Raw genomic sequence first — 6253 nt, forward strand, 5'->3', positions numbered from 1 at the left:
CTGTGGGACAGAGGGAACTGTTTTCGTCAAACATAAGGAGTCACTTTGAAGAAGGGGAACAAGTGGCAGCGGCCTCCAGGCACCAAAATCTGCACTGTAGATGCAGAGGCTGGCTGCACACTTAATGAGTTCCCATCAAATATCACTGCAAGAGAAAACAAACCAATATCAAAATACAAAAGTTGCAAAGCTCAAAATGATGTGAAGGTCAAAGATACAGTGGTTGTTACAGTGATGCTTAGACTATATACACATCAAACAAAAACACAAACAAAGCATAACACTGTCCGACATGGTCTGTCAAGAGTAGCTCAGCAGCTTAGAAAGAAAAACGTACAGTGTCTGTTTGAGAATATTGGTGAATCAAAAAGGCTGATACCAAGTTCAGCTGTTACAATTATGACATAATTGCCTGGTTATTTGAGATCTCATTTGTGACCATTTTGTAAAATTCTTCAATTCTAGAATTATACATTTCTATCCAAATTTCAGGGTAATTTTGAGCCAGTGTTAGAATTCATTGCTGTGAATTAGGCTCGGTTAAGATAAATTAGTTGTGTACATGTATTTTAATGTTCCAATGTTCAATGACAATAAATGGTTGTTCTTCATGAGGGGGGGGTGTATTATTACACTATTATAGGCTTATATTATGATAGTGTCATAAAAATAAAAATATAATAATTAATCTGCAACTAAAATTGAATGACTGAAAGTCCTAATACCAAGAACAATATGTGAGACCGGAATTTTCAGCTTGTGAAACGTTGATGCATGTTGTTATAAATGGTGAAAAAGGGCTTATATGTGAATGATCATACTAGAATCACCCCAAACTAACAGTCCAGATGTACACATTCATTCGGTGAATGTAACGGGTAAAAGTAACTTGAAATGTTTAGGATTCACAATGGGTCGTGGTAGAAGCGTTCCAAATAGGCAAGCTACATTTACAATTGATAGGAATGTTAAAACACCCCCAAAATACAATTTAAAAGAATATATGCACTGGAACACACTTGACTAAAGGTTCCTCTGGGTGGAAGTTTTGTACATAAGATGGAAGCCGCCTGATGCCTGCAGATATTGTTGGAGTTGCTTACATCAAGATCAATTATTTTGGCAAAGATACCAAAAAAAAAAGGCCCTCAGTTATTCACAGGCAACACTGCCAACATGTAAATGAAATAAGTAGAACAGAAAGGTGGCAAGCAGGTAACAGGCTGGCGATCTGGACATCAACACAAAAATCATGGACCAGCTCTGATCTACATATTAAGGGTGTGAGTGTCCAGGCTGCTCGCTTAACAATGACGGCGCAACACGAATCCATGTCGGTAAATACGGCGAACGAAGGTAAACTTAATGTTGTCAGAGCTTCAGATTGCTATTGTGGTCACTTAATAAATAGATGTCACTTAATAAATAGATAAATCCTCAATACCACCCAGTCAGCGCGGATTGTCAACTAGTTAAAGCAGAACTAAACTCGAACCCAGCAGCGGCGAATGGCTCCAGCATAGCAGACGCGGAGATTTGATGAGACGAAAGGAACGAAATTAAAGCACATATCCATATTTTATGTTTTTTTTAAATTGCATATTTAAATCAATAGGAATGGTCATCCGGGGAAGAGCGCTGGTTCTTTGTTAGCCTGTTAGCGGCTCAGGCTAACGCTAGCTAGGTTCACCTAACGGTTGACGCATTATTTGCGTCCTTACAACCCCATTCACAGCCATTAAGAAAACGCTGCAACGAAAACAACAACACTGCATGGTGAATATTCAAGCAATTGATTTTTTTAAAGAGCTGATCCTACCATTTAGATGTCCAAATTCCATGCTAGGACGACGATAAACGTCGCACGTTAACACAACCCAGGCTCCGAGTGCCCGGTGTACCGACTGGAGGCTATCGAGCAGTGACAGAACGTCTAGCTAGCGAGCTAGTTTAGCAGTTAGCTGGTCGGCGTTAGCAAGGCGGGTCTTTAATGGCCTAAAAACTAGACCCGCCCTCTCGCCGTGTTCCTCCCCGCTGGGAATCGAGAGGGCGACCTAATGCGGGAGCATTCATCCGATACCGTCAATTAAACTTCACTGCTCGAGTTATAACTGCACCCGGTGGCGGGAGTAACGAGAAGACACCGTGTTGACGTTACCGTTATGCGTTGCGTTAGCCGAGCAGCTAGCAGCGAGCTGAGCGACTGGCCGCGCAACAGCGGCACCGGGTGGCGGACTAATGACGCCTGACTCGCGAACGATTCGTGCGCGGCGAACAAATCCTCATCCGACAAAGCGAGCGCGGGTCTTCAACTCACACTCGGGGGCTCGATTAAAGCCCGAGGCCGCGTCGTTGGCCGCTGTTTTACACTCTCGCCAAGATAAGTAACCTTGACATCTCCGCGTGTTTCCAATTTGCGAGGATCCCATTCGCGGCCTCTTCTGACTCTTGAGAAACGAACGACTCCTTTTTTTTTTTTTTTTGTTTTTTTTTTTAACCGAGTGAAGAACCGTCAAGAACCGAATCCCAAAAAAAAGAATGGAGCGTGTCGCCGCGTCACACACCTCGGCGCCGCCATGCTGTGACTTCCTTTGTAGATGGAGATGGAGGAGGAGGAGGAGCCGGAGGAACTGCGAACGCGGCGTGAAGCCGCTGTCTCCAGCTCCATCACAAGGCCCTCACACGGGGGACGCGTCAGCGTTCGCTTCGCGAGGAGCGCACGGTTTCCGCGCGGCGCTGGGGGCGGAGCTTCCTGCGGCAGTGACGTCATTGTGACGTCACATACCCACCGGAAGTGGCCCGGCCGGTGTGATGGAGGTTTCGGCGCTGGCCGAAGACCAGTACCGCCTCGACCACTTGTCTGTCTCTCCCTCTACACACACACACACACACACACACACATAATGTGTGTATATATATATGTATAATATATAAAATATGTACAGACACGTTTGTGTGTGGATCTGTTAAATAGCCTTTAATTATTTCTTTCTATGATTTTATTCTTATTTCCTTTTATAAGGACCACTGGCTCACCCCAGAGGCCACTCTACCCGCACCTTTCCTAAATACTATTTCTCAATAAAAATTAAAAAAAAAATCTGTAAATATATACGAAATTGTACAACCACAAACATTGTACCTTTGCATTCGCCGCGTTCCACATCAACAACCGATGACGAAATTATTATTTTCATTGGGCGAAAACATTAATCGCACTTAAAATACTTGTCACATGAATCCGATAAGAAATTCCAATTGGGATAACCTTGAGACAATTCGAGACAAGTAACGTACGCCCTCCATTGACCTTTGACCTTCGACTTGAATCACTGAACATGAATATCACCATGAAAACACGAAGCCTTCTTCGAAGTTTTTATGGTGAATAAAATGAAAATATGAAATCGACGAGACGTCAGGGCTCCGCCTGCAGGCTCCACAGCAGCGAATGGCCGCTGTGACACCTTCGCGCCACCAAGTGTCGCTGTGTTCTCCGTTCTCCACGCCCCGGGGGCTCGGTTCGTTGCCGCAAAAAAAACGGAAGCGCTGCAAAGGCCTCGCCCGCCAATCAGCTGGTAGAGCGCATGCGCATCATAGTATGACCTCATCAGAAACAGGTCTGTCTTTCTATCTATCTGTCTATCTATCTATCTATCTATCTATCTATCTATCTATCTATCTATCTATCTATCTATCTATCTATCTATCTATCTGTCTATCTATCTATCTATCTATCTATCTATCTGTCTATCTATCTATCTATCTATCTATCTATCTATCTATCTATCTATCTATCTATCTATCTGTCTATCAATCTATCTATCTATCTATCTATCTATCTATCTATCTATCTATCTATCTATCTATCTGTCTATCAATCTATCTATCTATCTATCATTCATCTGTCACTTTTAGCCCGAAAAATTCAGAGAATAATAAAAATCCGAACAATGGCAATTTTATTATGGGTCCATCCCATAAAATAAAAAAATATATACAGGAAATGTATTAGGTTTAAGCTGCCTTTCCAGTGAATGTGGTCAGATTTGCCAACATACAGCCGTCACAATACAATAACCGGTTCTTATCTTTGTAGACAGAGAGCATTGATAATGAGCAGGGCTCGGACCTCATCTGGGGGAGAGCTACTTTTAAATGGCAAGATGCAAATGCAGATGCAGTATCTTAATCACTCAAAATAGAAGGTGACTAAAAATGGTCACCACATTTTCAGTCTGGGCGACCAAAAGCTGATGCCTGGTGGCCAGCCTGGCAACCGCTTTTAAATGTTGGTGTTGGGCCCTTATCTATCTTTATTTGTATGGATCGGGCTCAGGTTTTTTTTTCTATCCACCATATACCTCCACCATAATACTTCATACATAACAGCGATCTTCTTTTTACACCCATTCCTACACCTAACTCTTGAGTGAATTCGGAATTAATAACACAAGGAACAACACATTTCCTAAGTGCTGTGAGCTTAGTGTATCTCACACTCACACTCGTGTGAGATACACTAAGCTCACACTGAGGGCATCAGTCTCTCCGTTTTATTATCTACTACTACAACTTCTAGATGGATAGATGGGTAGATGGATGGATGGATAGATACTAGGGGCAAACTGCGGTGTTACAGCAGCACACATAGTCAGTAATGAAGTAATAATAAATAATAAAGGAACAATAAAGTAATGATGCAATATAAAAATGACGGTATAAAATAAAAAATAAAAATAAAAAACAACAACGATGAGAAACCTCTGTATCAATAATTCGCATGCTGGCAAAAGTAGGAAATTGGGCAAAGGTGCATGTAGAACGAGATTATTTAACTCCAACAAATGAGTATATTATTGGCTTTGACCCGAGAGAGAGAGAGAGAGAGAGAGGGAGGGCGAGAGAGGAGAGAGAGAGAGAGAGAGAGAGAAAACGTGTTTATTTATTGGATTTTCTTTTCACCGTGCCTTGGTCAAATATTTAAATACGTTCTGCTTTTCAAATAAGGTATTATTATTATTTTTTTTTTGCACGCCCTCTGCCGTTTATTTTTTTCAATCGTACCATTTCTTAAATCGTTTAAAAGCCGCGTCGCTCCTGCGAGTCAACACTGCTCTCTGCTGGTATATTTAATATTTATTGCATTACCGGCCATCGGTTCAAATGTGCATTTCTGTTGAAATTGTCCCGTAATCATCCGACGCAGCGACGTTTTAACGACGCACATTGCTGGGCTAGGTGACTGCGATCCGGTCACTTTTACGAAGACGCCGGAACCGAAAAACGCAAGACAGCGCCGCCCGGCCAGCGCGCGCGTTTCACGGTATCACCGGGACCGCGCACCCGAAATTCGAGCGTGGCGACGGCGCTCGTGGACGCGCGTCCCAGGCTTGACGTCACTGGAGCGCCCCGCTCGTCGGCGGTGAGAGGTTCGACTGTTTTTTTTTTTGTTTTTTGGGTGTTTTTTTTTTTTTTTTTTTTTTTTTTCGGATTCTCTTCTTGACGAGTCGCTCGGTAAAAACGAGTCGTTCGTTTGTCGTTCACGCGAGTCAGTCGGCGTAGAAAAACGGTGAGCGAGCGAGGGCCTCCGGTGAATTCCGTGTTGTGAATTGAATGAATTACAAGAGTGGTTAAATCAAAGTAGTAATTAATTCAAGTAGTAATTCACAGGCCACTTTAATGCACATATCTGTATATACGTAAGCGTATCTCTATCTATTCCATTTTATTTCATTTTATTTTTATTGTATTTTATTTGATTCTATATATTTTTATTTTATTCTATAAGTATTCAACTTACTGTATTACGTTTTAGGAGTCAGTTAGTCGGTCTATGAGAAATAATTTATTTTTTTCCTAGGACATATTGTGTGTTATCACCGGGTGCGTTGCATTACATTTCACTGCATATACGTATGAAAGTATGTATATGTATGTGACAAATACAAATCTTGAATCTTGAAGTCCATAAATCAAAATGTACACCACACAAATCATTTACTTTTGTCAACATTCTTTATTTTGGTGGTACGCGGATGTGTAAATCACCACCACCCCCCCCCCCCCCCTTATATTGGCTTCTTTTTTTTTTTTGCCTTGAACTTCAATGTATTTCTCGGTAATTATTATAAGCGTGCGAGTCGAACACCCACTCACCCGCCCACCCGCCCACCCCTTTCGCCGTGACTCCCGACTCTTGGGGTCATTTAAAAGACGCGTTCGCCACGGCCGAATCGTTCGCGCGCCGCGC

This window comes from Zeus faber (genome assembly GCF_960531495.2).
Source record: "Zeus faber genome assembly, chromosome: 6".
NCBI lineage: Eukaryota > Metazoa > Chordata > Actinopteri > Zeiformes > Zeidae > Zeus > Zeus faber.